This window comes from Homalodisca vitripennis, chromosome 2 (genome assembly GCF_021130785.1).
Source record: "Homalodisca vitripennis isolate AUS2020 chromosome 2, UT_GWSS_2.1, whole genome shotgun sequence".
In the NCBI taxonomy this organism is placed as follows: domain Eukaryota; kingdom Metazoa; phylum Arthropoda; class Insecta; order Hemiptera; family Cicadellidae; genus Homalodisca; species Homalodisca vitripennis.
The window spans coordinates 16974573-17001669 of NC_060208.1; positions in this window are offsets into that span (position 1 = coordinate 16974573).

Sequence of the window (27097 nt, forward strand, 5' to 3'; positions counted from 1 at the left end):
TCAAATACAAATTTACTTCAAAAATGTCTTTATGGCCGCACACAAAATCCAAATGAGTCATTAAATAACGTCATCTGGACGAGAATTCCCAAAAACAACTTTGTTGGAATAAAAACATTAAAAATTTGAGTGTTAGATGCCATAATTGCATGTAACTGTGGTGCTCTGGGTAAGGTGCAAGTTATTCAGAAACTATGTGGTAATGCTGGAGAAAATTGTGTAGTCGGCCTAAAACAAATTGATCAAAATAGGGTTTTAAATGCCAACAAAGCAGCCTTAGAATGCTTTAAAAATAAAAGAAAACTATAACGAAATGCCAAAAGAAAAAGGGAAGATATGGAAGAAGAAAAAACTGTTGTGTATGGGTTCTGGACTCTTTAATGGTGCTGGACTCTTTTAGTGTGACAAAAGGACAAGTTTGCAGTTTTTGGCACCTACCGGAAAATCACTTTTCCTGACACTCAGGTACACTTTTTTTATTAACCTCTTTGGTTATCAGCCTGAACTCTTTTTATGTTATGTATATCTGTGTGTCCTACAATGTTAACTATAATTAAATTGTTAAAACTGTCAGAAAAAAAATAAAAATAAATATTTATAAGCAAAAAATTGAAAATTTTAGTGGTTTTTTTTTTATTTTTATGTAATTTTTTGTTTTAACGTTATATTTACTTATGGATAAGTAAACATTATTCAGAAATATACAAATAAGCAATGTACAAAGTTTTACATGTGTACACCAAGTAGTTCTTGTTCTAAGGGTACCTAAACATTACATTTTTAACATGCGCAGTATAGGGACTACAAGGTACCCTTAATAGTGATGAACCTAAATTCTCAAATAGAATTCAATAGTGCTGCATAAACCATACATAGGTAAAAATATGGCGGAGATTCCTGTTCACAAACTTAAACTACTACTTCATACCCAAATTTGTTAGACAGTCTGGAGTACATCCTATCACATTCTGATAAACCAAAACCAATGTTTTGAATTAAAATACAGATACAAATCTAAAGTATTACGATAATTTTTGACACGGGTATTAATTTTAAGTAAGCACAAAAATAATAAATAGCAGTTCAAATATATTGTGATGTAAAACTGTTACAAAACTGTACATTTACAAAGAAAATGTTTCAATTATTATAAAAGAGATACCTAATGATAAAAACAGTAAACTGTGGACCTGGTTGGAGTACATAAAGGTGTTGTGACCGAGCAGCAGGAGATCGCTCTTCTGAGATTATCTTATCGAGGTACAGTCGGAACAGCTCAGTACAGTCACAGCCGACACGCTGCTGCTATTGTTGACAAAAGGTTATCAACAATCTTAACCTCTGTTTATTGCACCTACTTCTGAAGACGAAATCGTAAGTATTGGACTTGAAATATCGCAGTAATTGTATGATCCACTCGGCTGGATAAATTTCTTTTACATTGCATACTTAAAAATATAATTGATCTCTTTGCTCCAGTTTAGCCAACATAAATGTTATAACTTTTATATAGTGATATTTCCCAATGAATGGTTTAAATTCAATTCAATTGTACTAATTGGTTGAGCATTAGTGTAGCCTGTTTCCAATAATTGATATATAACATTTGGTCAAATGTACATTTTTGGAAATTATTCATGAGATCATCGAGTTACGATTGGTTGTACTTTTGCGTACGTGATGGATATCGAGCTGATATTGTGGTAAGTTATGCAAAACAAGCCTTAACAATCGGTGTACGATGCCTCGCCTAAAGGGCTAGTTACAACTCGGGGAACGTACAGATATGTTTCATTTCCTACACCCGTTTTCTTTTAGTTGTTTCTGAAAAATATTCATATTCTTTTTAAATCGTCCTAATATTGCATGTATTTTTGTTGTTTACGAAATATCAACCTATATCCGTTAAAATCCTTACAGCCGTTATAGCCTTTTTAGTTTTAAAATGTCAATTTTGTACGGGAATAGTTACAGAAATGATTTCATTTTAACTCTTTATCCTTACAATAGTGTGTAGGAAAAGTATTATAGTTTTATGCCCTAAACACTACATTTTTAAATCCCATTTTCGAGGTAACAGTGAAATTGTTATCAGCTGCACATTATCAGAGTCCAAGGTCGATGGTCGTCGCCAATTCGTCCTCGTAATTGTAAATAGATGTGCCTTGGATCTTAAGACAAATTTGAAAGTAGGGATAACAAGCACACAAACAATAGTTCCGACATGCCAGCTGCTGAAATACATGTTTAAATCACAAACAATAAGTTATCGATATTAATTTATAAGTTGCAATCCGCTCATAAAATAAAACATTAATTTTTGACCAAGCCAAGTATCAATATGTCATGTATTTTACAATCGAACAATGCAACGGACAAATATTTGTGTTCAGACAAAATGAAATATTTGGCCTCTTAATATAAACTTTATAGTACAAAAGTTCATTTCCAATTCAGGCCAACCCAAAAAACTTATTTTATCCATAATTTTAGTTCTTTGAATTATTTTGTGTTAGCGACGTTGTATGCAAATAATAGCAGGTGGCTGAAAGTCAAGGTTTTACAAATTTTGACCACCTTATTTAGTTTTTTTTTTTTAATCTTTTTGCACATCTCGTAAACCACAATACTATCTGCATTTCAAATTGAAAATTGTTTCCCATTATTTATCATCAGCGCCATATGATACTCGTATAAAATTAAATAACTCATCACGACATATAAAATTCTAAACTTACAACTATTCATGTGTATCAAAGTAAGCCTAATAGTAAATGGTATTTTCGAATACACTTCTAATAAATTGTATCTAGCTCAAGCATTACAAAAATCTACTTAAATATGTTTAAATTAATGACATTATTTGTGTAACAAATTGGTTGTCCGAGGCTAGGTTTCTTATAAGTTCATATTTTCCCTAATCCAATAATTAAAGTATTTTACAGTTTTGTTTAAAAATAAAACAATATTGAAATAAATTGTTCTCGTGGAAGCTACTTGTGTTATTTTAAAACTAACTGCATTAAATTTAAAAAAGACTATTTAACATCTTGATATTTAAATTTTCTTTGTTTGAAGTTTGTTTTTGGCGATGGAAGGATTGTGAAGGAAAAAGGATTTTCCAGACATTTGCCATCGTTCAGTGATAAATAACATCAGTAACACTACGTTTCGAGATCTGCAATCTGACCTCTTCTTCAGATAATTAACTAACCTAATATATAATTACAAACTATGTTAAAATTAAAAAATCATACCAGAGCGTGGTGATGGCGTAAGTCAGGAATCACAACCACCGTGTTGTGTGTCAACTTCTATTTTGTACTACTTAAATTTTATTTTTATTATTTATTAATTAAAACAACCAGGTTACGAAATAACTTGTTCTCATTGTTTTTTTCTCCCGTTTAATCGTGCCTCGAAAACTTGTAACGAAACGAAAAATTTTTAAAGTTGAACACAAACATGCATTATTATTATGTTTCAAATATTAACATTTACGTCGAGTTTTAAGTTTTAATATGGAGATATTAAATTATTGTGTTCGATAATTTTACATATCTATAAATTAAATACACAATTAGTTATATTTTACTTGTCAACGTCAGAGAGTGTTCACTTACCATAAATCCACAGGGGTAAACATCAGCTGTGGCTGTACAGAAGACTGACAGACCAGATTGCTTAGATTGGAATGGCGGTGGCAAGCAGGTATTGCAATGCATATTGTTGTACGACACTCGTACACAGGCTTCCTATATTACGTCGACGCTGCTGTCGCTGCCACTGCCACAACTTTACCGTTATGCTCAGTTCTTGTTAGTAGCCTTGATTCGATACGGTAAAGGTTCTAACTGATTCTTAGAATCAAGGGTAGTAATCTGTGTTTTGAAATGTTATCTTTTCCTTATCTAGTCTAGTGGTTTATCTCGTATTATATTGTTGACTGATTTCTTACTGTTGTTTTTCTTTTATTCCGTGACATCGATATGAAAACAGTTGCATTTAAAGTATAATTTCTTAAATATCATCAGCGCCGTATGATGTAAAATGAAATAACTCATCACGAAACTTAAAATTCTGAAATTACAACTATTCATGTGTACCAAAGTAAGCCTAACATTAAATTGTATTTTGGAATACACTTCAAATAAATAGTATCTGGCCCATTACAAAAATAAAAAATTTCTTTTGAATACATTTAAAATCTACTTTTAGCGGTTACCTAAAATTAATTTCTCATTATTTTTTATTTATTTTATATAATATGAATAATGCAACTGAACATATTAATAGTATCTTTTGGTAAATTTATGAAATTAAACGCATTGTATCTAACACTTTTAAAACCAGTAAATTGTTATTCTTTAAAAATTTCGATAATCAAAATCAATCAATGTTCTTAAATGTATATTCTTAATAGGGATTACAGAAGCATATCATAAAATAATAAAGAACAAAGTTAAAACCTTACTGGGCTACCTTAACTATATTCTGCCATTAATTTATATACGTCTTTGACTGTTCTTTATAATAAATCCAACGTACGAACATAACAAGACTTTAAGCTTCATACTTGGCAATTAAGATTTTTTTAAACGAACTTGTAATCTAAAGTGTAATAATAATATGTAGACTTCATCGTACAATATAGGTACTTAAGATAGCTTTAAAATTCAGTTACTATCCAACAAAGTGAAACTGTGTAATCGTACAGAGTAATAGGTTTCAACGGCGATCAGTCAAATTCCTTGGTTGGACATGCAACATCATAGAACTCATTCTTGTCTAAGTAGAAACGAAGTTTCATGCATAAATTTTAGTCTGTATAGATGAAATCTTTCTCAAAATATCTTTCCACGTGATGCAATCATATTTTTTTATTAAATTGTTTTCTTATCAGTGTTTAAATAAAAATGGTCTATACACCAAGTTACCCTAGAATGGTGTTACTTGTGTTGGGATTGTTTCTTTACGGATTTATCTTTCTCAAAACACCGTACCACATATCCAATCACATCTTTGGATAAATTGTATACTTATCAGTGTTTAAGTACAAAAACATCTTCACACCAAGTTACCATATAATGTTGCTGCTTGTGTTGAGAGAGTAGGCTACATGTGATAATAGACTAAATGTTTAAATCTCTTATAAGTGTACCGAGTTTATTTAAAAAAATATTTATTCTTATACTTTCTCGTTTCCATCATGGTTATCCATAGGAAATAAAATATTTTTAATTCGCTAACGAGCTAAAACCTATATTTTCGGCTAAGCCTAACCCCATTTAGTCACATCCACCATCATCGAACTCATTGTACCTCATATAGAAATAGAGCTCCATACATAATTTCAAGTCAATATATTAGTCTATTTTCAAAATATCGGGGAACAGACTGACATACAGGCAGAAGACACAAATACAATTTTTCAGCCTAAATATTTCTAAAAAATTCAGCCTATCGAATAATGTTTTTAAATCATGTGTTAAAAATTAATAGAAGTGTAGATGCTAATGATCTATTGTCAAAGGGACAACGAATATTACGAAAAATGTATATCTACCTTTCATGATGTTCATTTTTACAATAAAAGTTCTGTTTTTCCAACACTGTGACCGATCGCAATGGGTTTCGCTGCCGTGTGATGTAAATCTTTATTGCACTGGAAACCAATTACACAGCCAACGCTGTGGTGTAAACATTGATCAAGGGACCACTGGCAGTGTCCGGTAAACCGTATATCGGCTTCAATCTATTTACCTTTCAATCGAATATGTTATTGCGTAAAGATAGAGCATTTGTCACTTATAATTCATTGTTCATTAAATTTAATAAACAGGTTTATTGTGCAGATCTTCAACTAATGTAATTGATATTAATATTGCACAACGTTGGAAATAAAATATACAAATCAGATATGTATAAAAACAATGCACTTTATTAGTGCCACTTTTCAATGAGATATTTTTGTTTATATTACGATAAGAATAAAATTAAAATCTTGTTACGTCTGTATAAGACCCGATTCGATACATTTTATGTCCCAGAATATGTAGGGTTTCATCTTTTGTTAAAAGTTATGGTTATATGAATACAATAGTTTATTAATAAATCGTATCGTTGAAATTCTTTCTTTACTCTAAATAAGGTGTACTCTAAAAATACTGCATACTTTTTTAATTTATTTGGAAATGCAACTAGAATAAAATCCAATTTCTGAACAATGCTAAAGTCTGTTGTAGGAATAAAAATATAAGGAATTCACATAAAAAGCCAAATACAATAAAGATTATTGAGGGTATAACGATAAAGAAATGATTGAAAAACTCCATTTTACGCCATTAACATCTTTATTGTTGAGGATATTTAGCATAAATTAAAATAACTTACAGATGCCTTTGTAAATATCTTTACAAATGTTATTGAGTAAATATAGTGTATTTGTCACTTATAGTTTATTGTTCGTTGAATTTGACAAACAGGTGTATTGTGAAAATCTTCAATCAATGTAATTGATGTTAACATTGCACAATGTTGGAAATAAAATATACAAACCAGATACGTATAAAAACAAATGTACTTTATTGGTGCCACTTTCCAATGAGATATTTGTTTATATTACGCTATGAACAGAAGTACAATCCTGTTGCGTCTCTATAAGACACGATTCGATATATGTTCTGTCCCGGAATATGTAAAAAAATCTTATGTAAAATCTATATGTATGTTGTTATTTCGTAAAAAATTATGGTGATATGCATACAATAATTTATTAATAAATCATATCGTTGAAATTCTTTTTTTTACTCTAAATAAATTAAATTAAATAATTGTGTCAACCTACTGAGAGATAGGCTTCAATGACTCTCAGGAGTGTCCATAGAACTTAGTCTTGTCTATGTAGAAATTAAGTTCCATGCAAAAGGTTATTGTACAGATGAAGACTTTCTTAAAGTATTTTGAAAAAATTCACATTTTATTCATTTTTTTTTTATTTCCTGGCAATGTATGATTAAAGTTCCGGTGAAAAATAGACAGATCTAATACAAAACTAATATAAAATAATAATACAACATTTAGACAGAGTGATTTGTTATGTTGGTACCATGCAAGAATTCACCAAGTTCTACTAAAGTAAACTGTACAATTTTTACGGGGTGATACTTTAATAAGCGGCCTACACTCGATATTCGATTGTTATTATCCAACTGTTCGATATATTATCCAAATTATATATTATATATTAATTGTACGACACAAGAATTATAACACATTTACAACAAGAATAATACATTACAAATTTTAATAAGATACAAATTTAACAATAACATTACAAAATAACAAATCCTACTATGGCCTAGACCTACACTTCAGGAATACGTTACAATATTTATAGATTGCGCAGATAGCAGAGAGAAACCGCTTTTGTGAGGGCAGTAGTCAAACCCTCATCTATATCTAGAAATTTATCACATAATTTCCTATTCATAATTTCATATTCATTGTCATTTTTTAAATTCTCAACTAATTAGTTACTTCTTACTGTTTATTGTTTAGATGACAAATGAATGTAACTAATAAATAAGAATCATATGTTTTGTTAAATAAATTGTAATATCGAATTATTTATTCGGATAAAAACAATCAAACCGTTCGATAAAAACAACCGAATAAAGATTGTAGGTCGCCTATTAAAGTCTAACTTTTTACGGATACATTTTACATGGTCATAAACAAATTAATTTGTAACATACTCATCTGTCAAGTAAGTGAATCTGATCTAAAATTAGGACGCTCAATAGTTAGAGTTAAGAAGAGTTCAATGCAGAGCACTTTCCGCTATTTGGAAAACAACATTTATCAACCAAAGTTACAAATTGCCCGTATTTTGCAATCGCGAAATCTTATTCGTTTTCGAACGCTTTAAACTTATAACTTGAATACTCTAAGTTAGTATTTTTATAGATGCAGTTAATATTATAAATAGTTATAGTGTAATAATTAATAGAAGTAAAATTAATACAGTTTGTTGTTTTTCGACTTGTATACTTGGTTTCTTGATTGGCTAAGCGTTAAGGGAGCCTATCAATTGTGGGACAGGAAATTCAGAATTTCATTTTTGTCCGATTGTCTGTCTGTCCGAACGAATCTCGAAAACGAACTGACATACAGACTAAATTTTTTATTACTATATAGGCAACACTGAGTTCAATGATGGTGCATGTCTCTCTGGGATTTAACAGAGCGTTAGTTAATAGTTTTACATTGGTCTTATGTGTTACCGTGATACAAACGATAAAATAGCAGAATAAATAAATTTTTAAACAAGCCATACTATAATGTAGGCATTTGTAGGTCCTGTAAACAAACATTGTCATATTCAAAGCTACTTGCCTTTTATTTTAAACGTCAAGAATATGGCTAAACTAAACTCAATACGTACATTATTTAATAAACAACACGAACACAATAGAGGAATGTATATTATTACATAAAATATTTGTCTACCATAGACAATATATACAACAAAAACACAATGCCACCAACACTTAGGAAAATTTTAGCCTCAACTATCTTATAAATACCAAATCCAGTCAGCTTCTGAACTGATTGTAACATTAGAAGTATGAACTCGAGTGTAAAAGTACATAAAAAAGCTCTGTTTGGTGACAATAGAGACAATGTGGCGGTACTACAGGCCCCAATCAAGATCTGTACGCTTTGAGCGATGGTAACTCTATTGTTTACTACTAAATGTACTGTATATGAAAATAGGTAATAGTGAGAACTCAACACCGCTGCAAAAGCTCTGTTTGCTGACAATAGAGACAATGTGGCGGTACTACAGGCCCCAATCAAGATCTGTACGCTTTGAGCGATGGTAACTCTATTGTTTACTACTAAGTGCACTGTAAGTGAAAATAGGTAATGGCGAGAACTCAACACCGCTGCTAAAGCTCTGTTTGCGGACAATAGAGACAATGTGACGGTACTACAGGCCCCAATCAAGATCTGTACGCTTTGAGCGATGGTAACTCTATTGTTTACTACTAAATGTACTGTATATGAAAATAGGTAATAGTGAGAACTCAACACCGCTGCAAAAGCTCTGTTTGCTGACAATAGAGACAATGTGGCGGTACTACAGGCCCCAATCAAGATCTGTACGCTTTGAGCGATGGTAACTCTATTGTTTACTACTAAGTGCACTGTAAGTGAAAATAGGTAATGGCGAGAACTCAACACCGCTGCTAAAGCTCTGTTTGCGGACAATAGAGACAATGTGGCTGGTACTACAGGCCCCAATCAAGATCTGTGCGCTTTGAGCGATGGTATGTCTATTGTTTACTACTAAGTGCACTGTAAGTGAAAATAGGTAATGGCGAGAACTCAACACCGCTGCTAAAGCTCTGTTTGCTGACAATAGAGACAATGTGGCGGTACTACAGGCCCCAATCAAGATCTGTACGCTTTGAGCGATGGTAACTCTATTGTTTACTACTAAGTGCACTGTAAGTGAAAATAGGTAATGGCGAGAACTCAACACCGCTGCTAAAGCTCTGTTTGCGGACAATAGAGACAATGTGACGGTACTACAGGCCCCAATCAAGATCTGTACGCTTTGAGCGATGGTAACTCTATTGTTTACTACTAAATGTACTGTATATGAAAATAGGTAATAGTGAGAACTCAACACCGCTGCAAAAGCTCTGTTTGCTGACAATAGAGACAATGTGGCGGTACTACAGGCCCCAATCAAGATCTGTACGCTTTGAGCGATGGTAACTCTATTGTTTACTACTAAGTGCACTGTAAGTGAAAATAGGTAATGGCGAGAACTCAACACCGCTGCTAAAGCTCTGTTTGCGGACAATAGAGACAATGTGACGGTACTACAGGCCCCAATCAAGATCTGTGCGCTTTGAGCGATGGTATGTCTATTGTTTACTACTAAGTGCACTGTAAGTGAAAATAGGTAATGGCGAGAACTCAACACCGCTGCTAAAGCTCTGTTTGCGGACAATAGAGACAATGTGGCGGTACTACAGGCCCCAATCAAGATCTGTGCGCTTTGAGCGATGGTAACTCTATTGTTGACTACTAAGTGCAGTGTAAGTGAAAATAGGCAATGGCGAGAACTCAACACCGCTGCTAAAGCTCTGTTTGCGGACAATAGAGACAATGTGGCGGTACTACAGGCCCCAATCAAGATCTGTGCGCTTTGAGCGATGGTAACTCTATTGTTTACTACTAAGTGCACTGTAAGTGAAAATAGGCAATGGCGAGAACTCAACACCGCTGCTAAAGCTCTGTTTGCGGACAATAGAGACAATGTGGCGGTACTACAGGCCCCAATCAAGATCTGTGCGCTTTGAGCGATGGTAATGTCTATTGTTTACTACTAAGTGCACTGTAAGTGAAAATAGGTAATGGCGAGAACTCAACACCGCTGCTAAAGCGGACAATAGAGACAATGTGGCGGTACTACAGGTCAAGACTTTGAGCGATGGTAACTCTATTGTTGACTACTAAGTGCACTAGGCAATGGCGAGAACTCAACAAGCTCTGTTTGCGGTGAATCAAGAGCTTTGAGCAAGTACTCAACAGCTAAAGCTCTGCGGACAATAGAGACAATGTGGCGGTACTACAGGCCCCAATCAAGATCTGTGCGCTTTGAGCGATGGTAACTCTATTGTTTACTACTAAGTGCACTGTAAGTGAAAATAGGTAATGGCGAGAACTCAACACCGCTGCTAAAGCTCTGTTTGCGGACAATAGAGACAATGTGGCGGTACTACAGGCCCCAATCAAGATCTGTGCGCTTTGAGCGATGGTATGTCTATTGTTTACTACTAAGTGCACTGTAAGTGAAAATAGGTAATGGCGAGAACTCAACACCGCTGCTAAAGCTCTGTTTGCGGACAATAGAGACAATGTGGCGGTACTACAGGCCCCAATCAAGATCTGTGCGCTTTGAGCGATGGTAACTCTATTGTTTACTACTAAGTGCACTGTAAGTGAAAATAGGTAATGGCGAGAACTCAACACCGCTGCTAAAGCTCTGTTTGCGGACAATAGAGACAATGTGGCGGTACTACAGGCCCCAATCAAGATCTGTGCGCTTTGAGCGATGGTATGTCTATTGTTTACTACTAAGTGCACTGTAAGTGAAAATAGGTAATGGCGAGAACTCAACACCGCTGCTAAAGCTCTGTTTGCTGACAATAGAGACAATGTGGCGGTACTACAGACCCCAATCAAGATCTGTGCGCATTGAGCGATGGTATCTCTATTGTGTACTACCTTGTTCAGAAACCTTGATATAGATCTTAATATGTATTACACAATGCTTCAAATGCCTTTGATCTAGTATCGTGCGATACTTATATATTTGTAGCTAGGTGATATTTTGGCAGACACCATGCTGGAAGAAGTCTCTTTACCGAAATTCCTGAAAATATACCTTGATAGAGTGTTGACTTGGAATGATCACATCGACCGCGTTTGCTCCAATTTGCCCTCTGGAAATTTATGATTTGAAGTCCTTACCCAACTACTGTCTTAGGGTCTGATGATGTCGTTCTATGGCTTAATTTAGCCCCATATCACTTACGGGTTGCTGTTAAGGGAAACTTGTGCAAAGTATATATTCATGAGTTTTCAAGCTGAAAAACAACCGATTCGCATTATCGCTAGTGAAATTAGATTCGTGCAAAGAACCTTCAAACATTGGAAACTTTTGATGCTGCCTAGTATCTAAATATTAGAAACAACTCTGTTTTGTATATCTAAATGTGCCGTACCGAATTGCCGAGATGTAGATTAGTATTATACTAGAGGCAGACATAACTACCGACATAGAACGGTAATTTACGAACGCTTGCCTTTATAGACCGGTGACATTTCGCTAACAAATTTTGTACATTTAGAATCAGAAACGATCCAACGTCCAAGGTATTAAAAACTTGTTTAGAAACACTTCTCAGTGTCTCAAACATTGTATGATATTGACGAGCTTTTGGTATATGACTGAGGGACCACCAATTAAAAAGGCTGACTGACTCCGTCGCTGGAAGTGGGAATAATTGGCGAATGAATGGATGTACGAGTTAAGTAACTTATGAAAATAACATGTTTGAATAAGATTGGCATATATGGCAAAATTTTAGCGAGTAAGCAGTAACAAGTTGACTTTTTCTAGTGTTATAAATTGTTCCACCAATGATAAGTTGATTTAATTTTCATATATTTTCTATCTCTCGTACTGCATCTACATTAGCATGGATCAAAAATCGCAAGAACCGATCATTGCCACATAAAAACAGCCGGTTTAGGGTCCAGTTTTGTTTAAAGGGATTGTTTGATTTCTTCTGTTACACTTGTTTTTTTAGAAATTATTGCTTTATTATGGTGAGTATTTACAGATGAATCTATTAAGAAATTGCAAGTTATACCAATGGAAAATTGTGTCATGTATTTTAGACACAACGATAGTAACGTCATTTTGTCACATTGAATTATTTTATACCACTACACTAATATATCTTTAAAGAAATCGCAATACAGCTTTTGTTCTGTTTCTGTCAAACAACTTGAGATATGGTAGATTAAAAATAAAGATGATTACCCGAGAATCAAAAGTGAAAATGAATTGTTGGATTGTTTGTATCTACGACTCATGTTAGGATGTTCATAACAAGTGGTATTTAATTTTAAAACCAATACCCTGGCTAAGAGTGTACACTAGTTAACTGCGACCGTACAACTAAGGCTCCGACTAAAGTTTAAATTGCGTTATTAGCTTAGAGTTAGCTTGGCCTATCACTCGGGAGTCTGTATAATTTTGCATTTCTGTTTGTCTGTTGCACGATATTCTGAAAAATGCATAAACAATAAACTTCAATTACATAAACTTCATTTACACGACTCAGGTTTAACAAGCTGACATCGACTAACAACATTGTTGGATTGTAAATTGCATGAGAGAACTTTTTCAGATACTGTGCATCAAATGTTACGATTTTATTTTGAAACGATATTTTGCCAATACATGAGGACATAAAGGAACTGCTCATCATTTACACGACTCAGGAGGTAACAAGCTGATATTGACAGACAACATTGTTGCTGTGTAAAATCCCTGAGAGAGTTTCTGACAAATATAGTGTATCAAATATCACAATCTTTATTTGGAAACGATATGTGACCAATACTTGAGGACATAAAGGAACTGCTCATCATTTACACGAATCAGGCGGTTACAAGCTGACATCGACAAACAATATAGAAACTATATGTGACCAATACATGAGGACGTTAAGTAACTCCTCATCATTTACACGACTCAGGCAGTACCAATATGAACCCTACAAACAAGATTGTTGCAACGTACAATGCCTGAGAGAGAGAGAGAGAGAGAGAGCTTCTGACAGATACAGTGCATAAAATATTACGATTTATTTGGAAACGATATGTTGCCAATACATGAGGACATTAAGGGAACTGCTCATCATTGACACGACTCAGGAGGTAACAAGCTGACATCGACAAACAACATGGAAACGATATATGACCAATACATGAGGACATTAAGTAACTCCTCATCATTTACACGACTCAGGCAGTACCAATTTGAAACCTACAAACAAGATTGTTGCAGCGTAAAATGCATGAGAGAGAGAGAGCTTCTGACAGATACAGTGCATAAAATGTTACGGTTTTATTTGGAAACGATATGTTGCCAATAAATGAGGACATTAAGGAACTGCTCATCATATACACGACTCAGGTGTAACAAGCTGACATCGACAAACAACATGAAAACGATATGTTGCCAATGCATGGGGACATTAAGTACCTCCTCATCATTTACACGACTCAGGCAGTACCAATCTGAAACCTACAAACAAGATTGTTGCAGCATAAAATGCATGAGAGAGCTTCTGACAAATACGGTGTATCAAATGTTACGGTTTTATTTGGAAACGATATGTTGCCAATACATGAGGACATTAAAGAACTGCTCATCATTTACACGACTCAGGTGTAACAAGCTGACATCTACAAACAACATGGAAACGATATATGACCAATACATGAGGACATTAAGTAACTCCTCATCATTTACACGACTCAGGCAGTACCAATTTGAAACCTACAAACAAGATTGTTGCAGCGTAAAATGCATGAGAGAGAGAGAGAGCTTCTGACAGATACAGTGCATAAAATATTACGATTTATTTGGAAACGATATGTTGCCAATAAATGAGGACATTAAGGAACTGCTCATCATATACACGACTCAGGTGTAACAAGCTGACATCGACAAACAACATGAAAACGATATGTTGCCAATACATGGGGACATTAAGTACCTCCTCATCATTTACACGACTCAGGCAGTACCAATCTGAAACCTACAAACAAGATTGTTGCAACATAAAATGCATGAGAGAGCTTCTGACAAATACGGTGTATCAAATGTTACGGTTTTATTTGGAAACGATATGTTGCCAATACATGAGGACATTAAGGAACTGCTCATCATATACACGACTCAGGTGTAACAAGCTGACATCGACAAACAACATGAAAACGATATGTTTCCAATACATGGGGACATTAAGTACCTCCTCATCATTTACACGACTCAGGCAGTACCAATCTGAAACCTACAAACAAGATTGTTGCAGCATAAAATGCATGAGAGAGCTTCTGACAAATACGGTGTATCAAATGTTACGGTTTTATTTGGAAACGATATGTTGCCAATACATGAGGACATTAAAGAACTGCTCATCATTTACACGACTCAGGTGTAACAAGCAGACATCGACAAACAACATTGTTGGAGCGTAAAATGAACTAAACAAGCAATTCGAGGGAGCGCTTGTTATTACGTCTTTACATTCTGATGATTACTGGAACTACTCAAATAGCAACAAAGTGTGCATTTATACAAATTTTGTCCTCCCACGATAAAAGTATTCGTTTTTACATATTTATAAATAAAGTATATTTTAGTTCATGATTTTACGTCCATAGGTGTTTGGCTTGTCCTTGTGGATGTAATAAACCTTTGATTTATACGTTAGGTAGCTTTCCCTTTGTTGTTTGATTTTAAGGGTTCATAAGGGCCCAAATGACCTGTAATAAAATCCCCTTCTTAAAAGATCCTAGATACTTAAAACATCGCACATAGGTTTCATTCGTCCAAAAAAGATCTTTATTCAATTTGGGATAAAATACAAACTACACTCAACCTGTCCGATTCTAAATCCTACAATACTCAATGGCGTGAATAAATACATCTAATTGCAGTATCAAAGTACCATAACCTAACTAATTGGTTTTAGAATTAGCTACAATTACTTGGTGTTATTAATTTTAACTAAAATAAATAGTCTCCGATCATAAAATAAATCAAGAGATCCTCATACCCCTCTCATTTAAACAGCATACTGTACTTTTAATGCGTTAATTTTGCTAATAAAATATAATTTACCCGAATAACAAATAAAATAACTCTTAATTTCCCAAATTCATCTTTGGACCCTTTAACTGTTTTGGATACGTTAAATAAACATTTTATGAATGCGCTAAAAGTAAAAAACTTTGAATATTTCGTTTTTAATGGCACTGATAGAGAGATTGGCCAAAACGAATAATGCATTGGTTTTTTTACGAATCCAGTTTTCCTAAAACTCATCAGTTCCTCCACATTGCTATTAAGGGAGACATTATACAATTTCTTGTATGTCAACTTAATGTAAAATAGAATCGCCTGGCTATTAGCTTTCAGATCAGCTAGCTACAACGCATATCATTAAAAGGGCAATTTTTATAAAAGTTTGATCTTATTTCAACATTTGTATCACTAGTTCCTGGTGGTAGACAAGTTCTTATGAGATTTACATGTAATCAATGTCTCTAAAACCGGTCAATATACCAAATAATTGCGTTACACACATATTTAAGTAAATCTTATATGTATTCCAGCATATTTTTTCTCAAAGTTTATAAATAACGGTGAATTTTGAGTTAAAACGGCTGCCAATTTGAAACAGCTGGACAACGAACTTAACCGAAACATTTATAAGATCCATTTTTGACCCAATTTTCAACTTGTTTCGGCTCTTTTGGGATAATTATCATTTCCACAAGCCGCTTTTTATATAGCGCGCACACACGCGAGTGTGTATCATTTTGAGTGTGGTGGTTTTTAGCTCTGGGGGTCAGGTTCGGTGAATTTATGTAGAATTTGTCCTAAGTGTTATCATAAGGGTGATTGCAATGGACTGATTTCATATAAAATATCTACATTAAATAATGTAGGAAAGAAAAAACAAAATACAAGTAACGTTTGACTTGATTATATCAAACAGTGATTTAGTTCCTACTCATTTTGATTTTTTTTTTAGTTTTCATATATTCCATGCAATTTTAGAAGGAATTCACACTACAGAAGGGTTTATTTTACAATATTTTACACTCAGCCATCGGCTATTTGATGCATAAGAATCTGTCCCGAGAATGACGAGACGCTGTCGATTTACGCTTCATTTATTACATTTCTTCAGCTCCGAGTAGTTTAGTTCTCACACACTTCGGTCCTTTTGAGGGTGGAAATGCATTTCCACAACTATCACACCTTTCTGCAAAGATAAAACATGTCAACATTTACTGTTACATGGTAGGAGTAATCCACCCCGCGTGTCGCATTGTCTGTTGTTAATTTCATTAGGTTACAATATTACATTTTACTATGTTACATGTTACATTACCATAGGTCAGTTCGTTCTTTATATATTGTGCGAACGGACAACCATATATAGAAATTTAGAAAACATAGCTGTAAGTCTTATTTATATACTCTTAATCATCAATAATTATAGCACGTTTGGTAAAAATCTAGCTATGTAAATAGAAATAAATTACCACTCTTACATTATAAAGTTTTGATCATTGACGTGTAACTAAAAAATTCCTTGCATATCTTAAAAAATCTTAAAGTAAAGAAAATAAAAGTATATTTTACAATAAATAAAAGGATGGACGTTTTAAGACAAATAAATATTCGTTTAAGACTTTTCATGATAAATTTAATTATATATCGCACATGCACGAGAATAGTGGCACCTATTTCTAATGATATAATTTTAATAATAATATTCTAATAACTAAAAAATAGTCATTTTTTCAGAAGAAGCAAAATAAACTTAAACTTACCTTTTGCACTATCTAGACTATACCTATGTTGTATTATTTATGCCTAATGATTTTTTTTATACTTAAAGTAACTAATGTCATTGTTAATAAAATTGGTTTTGAAGTAATCAACAAATAACTTAAATAAAACAATATTTTTTTAATAAATAATTTTGAGTTGTGCCAGTTTTCTTTTTGCCATAAAATATCATTTATATGAAAATGGTGAAGCCTTATAACACTTAGGAATAGTGAATAAGTAACACCCAATTTCAACAATAAAAAATTATTTTATTACTAGATGTACAAGTATAACATCAATTATTTGTCAGTAGTTAAATGAATACCATAGGTGTAAGTTTAAAGATTTTTAAAAAGTCCTGATAAAACCTTGGAACCAGGTTAGAAATCTATCAAACTCATTAAGTCAGATTTCTTTCTTTCACTTATAGGGATTTTATTTTGGTATGCTTTTTCCATTTGTATGTCTGTCATCGGTTTATGTTTCCTTTTCTTTTTGTTTGGTCTTCTCTGAACTCCTTATCTTGATATGAATTCTTAAATAAAATCTTGCTTGGATTAATTTTCTCAATTCTAATAACAATTGCTTTACTCAACTTGAATTTGTCAGATGCTTCATCATTGCTGAGGGTATTACCTTCTTTATTTAAGTTTCCATCACTATTATTCCTTTTTTTACATTTTGACTTTTCTTGAGGCGTTATGTACCCACAGTTCAAAAATAACTTTTTCATGTCAAAAAAGTCATTATGACACATCTCATGTACATGGAAAGGAGTTCCTGTCTTTTTGGCTGCTTTAATAACTGAAAACGTATTGAGAAGGGACGTAAATCGGTCCGGACTTTAGAGTTTTTTTTCACGGACTTCTCAATTACAGAGTGAGCACTGTCGCCTTCATTTTGTGTATGACCTTTTATCAGGTATTTGTGTGTGATTGCACTAATGTTCAAAAGTGCTACAGCGAACATATACATAGAAATCCTAAATTTATTTTTCTGCTGTCCCCAGCAGTTATCAGAATATAGTACTACTTCGATAGGCTGGTCTCCAGAAATTTCTGATTTTTCCACCAAAAAATTCCAAACACATGTTCCCCAACTCATTGACACCCCTACCCACCTTCTCCCTCATGCCAAGTATAACAGTGCACATCAATTTTTTTTATTTTTTTTAATTCACAAATTGTAAAGTTTTGGTAGTTGAGCTTACATTTATAATAAAATAAAGAAACATCACCTTTTGGAATTGGAAATGTAGCCTGTAGATCATAACATGCTACCACGAATTTTGTCATTGACTTTAGCTTTGTCTTGTTCTTTTTCTTCTAGAGACAATCTTTTTTCAGCTAAATGTTGATCGTATTTAGATTTTAAAGCCAACTGTATCTCATCTGTAGAGTTATTGTAAGCGGCACATAGGTCGCATTGATCTTTTTAGGTATGAAGAATGACAAATTAAATTCATTGTAAAAGATTTGTGAGTAAATATTACGATGCACAAAAGGTATGTTGTTTCTTATGTATTCTTCCTTGGTAGTCTCTGTATAAATCAGTAATTGTCTTCCCACCTTCTATGAACTCACGAGTTGATTGCTGCCGTAAATAGTGGCTTTCGATTCTTGGTATGGAATTTATGTGTTTCCTTCCACATTCTTTCATTTGAGGGTCCACTTGATTGTGGTTTCCGTGCCTACCCCCTCAGATCCTCCGCTACAAGGCCAGTTTCTAGCTTAGAAACAATAGTTCGTATATAACGGTTTGGAATATCTAAGGTCTGTGTAAAGAAATATTTGCAAACACGAACTTTTAACATTGTTAACATCAAAATAAAAAGCGTGGTTCATATTCCTCTTACTACCTGGCCTTACGTACCTATATTTAGGATTTACCTGCTGCATACATTTCGATATGAAATCCCTTTGACGGTTTATGTCCTTGAGGTCCCAAAATTTTCTAAACAACAATTTTCTCTCTTCTTCGTTCACTTTCTTGGTACATTTAATTCTAACACTTCTCACCACAAGGTGGTTGTAAACTTTTAGCTTTCACAATTTTTTTTACTTTTGTAAGTTTGGTATTCTTTCCCAGAGTTACGCAGTATTTTGTTTTTAGTTTTTAACCAGTTATCAGGTTGAGCTTTATGCTTTTTACCCTTAGTCCTTGGACTGTCATTTTTCAGGTTGTGAATCAGAGTCATTCATGACTGCTGTTTCTGTTGTTTCTAAAATTCTGATGGGAGACTCCATAGCAAACGAAGTACTTGGCTTTGTTTGAATTTGTGAATCAATTGCTCCATTGCGGTTTTAAAGTATTTGGCGTTTCATTTAAGTTCCTAGATATGCTTTTTTTTATCTTCTTGCAACCTTTTTCTCAATATCAAAATTAAAAGATTTTGCTTGTTTAGTACGCTCATTGTATAATGTCTAAATCCGGTTCCTCATCAGTGTCGTCAGGGTCAGATGAAAGATCAGGATTAATATCTGAAATCTGGACATTATCATTACTGTTCAGCTGGACACGAGTTACTTTGATCCTTGTTAAACGATCTGTTTGTTCTATAGTCCAGGTTTTCTTTGCTGTTGTACCGTCATTTGTCTCATTCTTCTTTTTTTTTGTTCTCTTTCTTAAGCATCAGTTTCCAACATGTTTTTAATGTTGCATGTCTCAGTACTCTCATCATCACTTTTTGAATCGCTCAATAAATTAATATTATCTTGTTTTTCAATACAATCTTCTATGTTATTTTGATTTTCGGGTACTTCTTTATTAGTAATGTCTTCTTTATTTGTACTTATTACTGTCTCATTAATCTATGTTTTCAATATTATTTACAAATGGCTTATTATCTACGATTTTATGTACATTGGCCTTATCTTCTAATCTACAATCTATTCTTTCATCCAAGATTTTTTAGCGCTCTGCTTACAAGTTGTTTTCCTCTTGAGTCCATAATCTGGAAAACAACCTACTAATTAATTATCTGCTACGTAAAACTGCAAGTAATAAAATTAATTTGCTTCACCATCTTTATCTGCTATTTTGAATGCTTGGATTACCCCGCATGGCTGGATAATGAAGTTAGGGTCGAATACAATCCATGTCGGTTTGGCCAAAAGAACCTGTCGTTATTTCGCTATGCAAAACTGTACTCTAAAACTTCTATTTCATCTTGAGGAAAACAAGCCTAACACCAAAGTATGGCACAGCATAAATTACGCTTAAATGGTACAAAATTATAAACAAGTGAATAGTCTCATAATGTAATATCTCAAAATGTCCAGTACCAATAGTAGCATTTAACCACTTGAAAAAAACAAAAAAATGAGAATACTGGCACAACTAAAAATTTTTTTCCGTTCATAGAATCTTATCGTATTGAATCTCTTACATTTTGTTAATAAATACAGGCATAACTAAAAATGTGCCAATATTTTTAATGTAAAATTTAACCATTTTAAAACTGAGAATACTGGCACAACTAAAAATGTTTCAGTTCAGAGCAACAAATCGTACTGAATCTATGAGATTTTGTCAAAGAAAACAGGCACAACTAAAAATGTGCCGCTATTTAAAATTAAAAGCAAAATGAAATGCACTGACAAGATCAGCAGAATAGTGGCCCAAGTCAAAAAGTGTCACTCTTTCTCGCACACAATACAGGTCCACTTTCAAGAAAGGCAGAAGTGCCACTATTCATCAGAAAACTTGTCTCCTAAAACGGGTCTGTAGAATATAGACACTAGCACTGCTAAACGGCAACCATTTGAGTAACCCGCACGGGAGTCACACCACTGTGTAGAGCGCTTCACAGGGAAGTAGAATACTGGCATAACTCAAAATCGTAAATTTTTTAGTTGTGCCACTATTCTCGTGCATGTGCGATATGTTGAATTATAAATGCCACTGAGATTTTGCCTGTACAATCAATACATTTAGTTCCGCCTAATCTTGTTAGAAAGATGAAGACTCTACTCGATTTTGTGCTTAAACGAATTTCCAGGAAATAATAAAGCCATACGAACAGGGTTCTCCTTCCTCCATTGTGCTTTGTACGGTCTTCCCTTATTGAAAGTACCTTATAACGTCTTTTGTAAATGTAAATAAAAGACATATGTGATCCCTTATACGCACAAAAGCTATATTTAATCTATGTCTTATACTCCTAATTTGATATATATATATATATATATATACTAACCTGTACACTTTAATATTCGTAATACAAAAAAATGGTTATAAGATAAGGGGAAATATACATCCATTAGCTTAAGTATAACAATGGGTTTACAACACTTCATTCTAAGTACAGTAAATATGACTTAATCAAGTGAACTGTAAAAGCATTAATATTAAAATTAAAGTAAAGTAAAGATGTCTTATTTTACCAGGCGAAGTTAGGGCTAAGAAGCCCTCTCTTAGCGTGGGGACCAACGGCTAAAGGTGACTTTCGAACCACCACCAATGGCCGGGCAGGCGGGCTGCTTGCAAGGACAGGATCGCTCAGCGCTCACCCATCCAAGCGACAGCCACGCTCGACCTTGTTTGATCCTTGTTATCTTGCGATATAACCCATTACACTGCGCCATTGGCATGCTATAAACTTTAATTTCTCTTATTGTGTACAGACTACTTTGAAAATAGTTTCACATGTAGAAAGGCAATTTCTCAATGTTACAGAAAACACAATTTTAAGAATAAAATTCTTTCCATGATAATATTGTTTGTTACGTACAATAATAATAATAATAATATTCTTTATTTCGTGAAACTATTACAATATTGCATGGCATGCGTCAACGTAACTATATAAAGTAAATAAGTACATCAGATAAATGATGTTGGTCAAGGTAAAATACATACAATGTAATATAATTCTTGTATGTATCAGAACCGGGGATTTCGTGGTTGTTGTTAATTTCAAAAATATTCATCCCAGCGGCCCATCATGAACTCATCAGTTGAGTAAAATGCCTTTGACATAAAAAAATGTTGTAGTCGAGTTTTGAATTTTTTTGTTTCATTGAGTTGTTTGATGCCCTCAGGGAGCCTATTGATTAGTCTGACTCCAACTTGAGATGGTAAGTGTTCGAAATCTGCCATTCTGTGCTGTTCGACTCGAAAGTTATTCCTGCCTCTAGTCCCACATTGGTGGACATCCCTGCCCCGTACCAACTCGCATTTAAGTCGGCAGTACAAGGCCACCTCGAGAATATAGAGACAGGGAAGGGTCAGCAATCCAAGCTCCCTAAAGGCATATTTGCACGACTCTCTGGGGTTTAATTTTGAAAGAATTCTTACGGCTTTCTTTTGAGATCTGAAAACTTCTTCTATCAAATCTGTACTTGGAACAGCTTCCCCACAATCTCAAGCCGTATGTCAAATGTGGATGTATCAGACCGAAATAGGCCATTTTTAATACATCCACCGAACAAAATTTTGCAAGATTGCGCAGGACATAAATTCCCGAAGCAATCTTAGAGCAAACGTTTTCAATGTGATGTCAGCCCCCGATCAAGGTACATTCCAAGGAACTTAATGGAGTCTGTTTCTTCCAGAAGGAAATCGTCCACCATCACCGCGGGTCGGAGCTCTTGTCCTTGTTGCCGAAGGCAAAAATGTATGACGTTTGATTTGGAACTGTTTGTTTTCAGATTGATTCTGGAGAAATATTAGATGCATGAATTCAATTCAATGAATGACTCAAAACATTCTGTTTGAACCAACACATTTGTTTTTATCTATGTCCTAACCAACCATAATAGAACTAGTAAATCATAGTTAAATTCATAACAGTTATTAAGCTAATCAATGTAACTTTGAATTATTAACTTAAAATTAACATAGTTCATTGGTTAGATTTGCCCTTAAATGCGTTTGAGACGTTTAGCTGCAAACAAAGTACCAAACTACACTACGACTGTTCGGATGGCTGCGTCAAAACCAACAATAATACTTTCTAAAATGCTTGAATAACAGCAATAAACCAAGCACACCTTATATATTACATTATTAATTAGAGCTTTAAATTTTCGGACATTTCATACATCATACATCTTTTATATATAGTAAATTACAGTTATAAGTAACCTAAAATAATTGTGTCGCTCTTTATTAATATTACTTTATCAATCAAATTTGGTCATTTTCATTTTATCTAAAATTAGTTCTCACTAATACTACATTCGTAGCACTATCTTACGTACTCTAAAATATCATACTTTTTAAAAAAAAATTAACAATTTTTCCCCTTCCGGTATAAAAGTTCATCTAAATGTTGAATGAGATGGATAATGGAACAAATTTCTCAAATACTTTCGCGGCCCTACAAAGGCCTTTCTTTGATCCCAGAATACTGTCTAGAGAAACTACACTTTTTTTGTTGCACCCGGCCCACCTGTTAAGCTAATTTTCTCTTTCATAGAGAATAGTGTCATGTGGTATATTTCGAATATCTGAAGACTAATCAGAATTTGGAATGTCTTTGTACTAAAATCTCTTAATATTTATAAGCAAACTTTTGTTTATAATATGTTTTATTTAGTCTATAATTTAATGTCTTTGTATTACTTTTAGGCTAATCGTTAATTACTGTCCAATAAAATCCAATGCCAAATATAATATAAAATTGTTGTTTGGTTTTTTAATTAAGATTTTACTGGAAATAAAACAATATCGTGGATGTCTATCATAGTTTCCTGATGTTTTAGAATCTGTGTTTAAAATTTCACATTCTGTATAAATTAAATTTAGTCTGAATTGAAATCTGACTTCTACTAAAAGTATTACAGATTGAAATATAAATCATAGATTTCCATTAAAACTTATGAGAGACCTGCAATTTCTTTAAATCTTACGGCCAGAAAATAATTGACCCCGAAAATCTGGTTCTACTAATAGTCTAGCGTCTGACTAGAGCAACATATAGCTTCTACGTGTCCAAATACAAATAAGGATATAAAGGATGTAACAAAATTCTCTACACAAACTTAAAGATATTATTTCATGGGCAAAGAGGAACAAAGATGACAGATGGTTTGAGTTTTCGAAATTTAATACCGTAAAAACTAAAACAATGACAATTTTGGGTCTTTTTCGTTTAAGGCACAGCACAAAAGACCCTAGCTTGCCTATTCAAAACTCAGATCACGCGATTCTTGCCCGCTGCGCAGCGCTTTGCGCTGCTTGCTCTTTTAGAAAAAAATTAACTCGAGCTTGCAAAGTCCAAGCCCATATCAACTCATGACTGCTTACACACACAAAACTACACGACAGAACTAACGCATGTTTCATTACAGGCAAAAGATAAGCGGCGCGCGTTTATCACTGATAAGATAAGACGAGTTTATACTAGAAGTAGTACCTGGACTACTGCCCTACGAACTAATAACACACAAAAAAAACTATTAAATGCACTGTCAGTCAGGTATAGTATGTTTGTAAGGTGCTGGCCCTTACACGAAAAAGACCCACAATTTTTAAAGGCTAACGAAAAATGTTAAATCTAATAAAAAACATTGTGACACATATATCACAAAAGTCAGTCAGTACGCAATGTAGATATAAATACCTTTAACAGTTGTAATGCAAATTTAATGATGCCGTAAACGTGCATACAATGAAAACTTTGCCGTGAGTTACTACAGTTAAACATTTACTCGTACACCTACATCATTTCTTTCTTAGTCATTTTTATTTTCTAGGTTCAGAATGATAGCAACTTTTTATGATTTAAATATTTTCATAACTGTATTAGTATTTACCATATTTAAGCTTAAAACCCGTCCACCATCTTGATCATATAATATTAATTTTTATTACCATTAATTCACCTCTATTGAGTGCAAGACTATCAATACAAACTGCTATTGATAGAACATAGAGGCAGTTGAGTGTGAGGGGGGGGGGGGTGGTTGGACAGAGCGAGATAGTAACAATACAACGGTATCGAGTCCAAACCGACCATGCGGATGAGATATCGCTGTTGACTGTAGTAGGCGCGTTTGAAGGCTCACATTCCAATACAGCTGACGCATTTCCGAAATCTAATTTCGATCATTGTTCGTTATAAAAGGTAGATATTTTGTTTCTAGAACTATTTAGAGATTATTTGTCTATGTACAAATACGTGGTATTAGTAACTGTTGTACATTTAGAATGAATTAAATCAAATATTCCAGTAAATTTATTTACGAGTCAATTTTTTTATTTTTGGGTCTTTTTCGTTTAAGGGCCAGCACAAAAGACCCTAGCTTGCCTATTCAAAACTCTGATCACGCGATGCTTGCCCGCTGCGCAGCGCTTTGCGCTGCTTGCTCTTTTAGAAAAGAAATTAACTCGAGCTTGCAAAGTCCAAGCCCAGATCAACTCACCACGCTTTATTGAACAAGAAAAACTAGACAGAACTAACGCGGGTTTCATTACAGGCAAAAGATAAGCGGAGCGTGTTTATCACTGATAAGATAAGACGAGTTTATACTAGAAGTAGTACCTGGACTACTGCCCTACGAACTAATAACACCAAAAAACGATTAAATGCACTGTCAGTCAGGTATAGTATGTTTGTAAGGTGCTGGCCCTTAAACGAAAAAGACCCTTATTTTTATATATAGTTTGATTTAGGATGCTAAATAAAGAAGATATAACATACGGCAAGTGGAAGAAAGTCTGCCTGTTGCTCACGGTTTTTATAGGTTATGGAGTCTAGGATATCATTTAGGTTATTGAACTAGTGAGGAACTAGAACTTTATATCACCTTAATGTATCGCTATAAAAGTACTAAGTGATCATTCATATAAGTATTACAAGTAGTAAAAGTAATAAATTACAAGTTGAAAACTATAATTATTTCAGATTATATCCCAAATTTATGAACATGAACTGAAAATGATACTTCAGGTACTTTCGATTTAACGAAAACATGTTCTTTCCAGTTAACTTCGGTAAACAGCTTTATTTTGACATAAACACTTTCATTCGGATGGTAAACGCAAGCTAATATTTTCATTGCTTTAGTTTATTCCATTTTCCTGTATACAATTCAAATTTAATTCAGACACCAACCTTCAGTCCTTGTAAATATAGGCTTAAATAGTTGAACCTGCACAAACACTCCGACACCACCTCCCCCTCCCCCTCATATGACTTCCGCAACAGAAATTTATGATTCATGAACTCAGAATATCAAAAGTTTATACCTATGCGAGACGTTTGAGTCACAAACCAGCAATAAACACTCACGATTTGCTGTAAGAATGTAGTTGCGCCGAGTCATGAATGAACATAAACAAGCCAAGATGGCATATCGGATAAGGGAATGCGTTGAGACGCGGTCTAACAATGTCATTACATTCTTGCGTGTCTCGACATGGCCTGGAGAATGTATCCTCAACTAACGTTCTTTTCTTGTGTCGTTTGCTGTAAGAATGTAGTTGCGCCGAGTCATGAATGAACATAAACAAGCCAAGTTGGCATATCGGATAAGGGAATGCGTTGAGACGCGGTCTAACAATGTCATTACATTCTTGCGTGTCTCGACATGGCCTGGAGAATGTATCCTCAACTAACGTTCTTTTCTTGTGTCGTTTGCTGTAAGAATGTAGTTGCGCCGAGTCATGAATGAACATAGACAATCCAAGATGGCATATCGGAAAAGGGAATGCGTTGAGACGCGGCCTAACAATGTTATTACATTCTTGCGTGTTCCGACATGGACTGGGGAATGTATCTTCAACTAACGTTCTTTTCTTGCGTTCTTTCCTGTAAGAATGTAGTTGCGCTGAGTCATGAACGAACATACACCAGCGAGATGACCCATCGTATAAGGGAATGCATTGAGCCGCGAGTTACATTTTTTTTATTTGTAC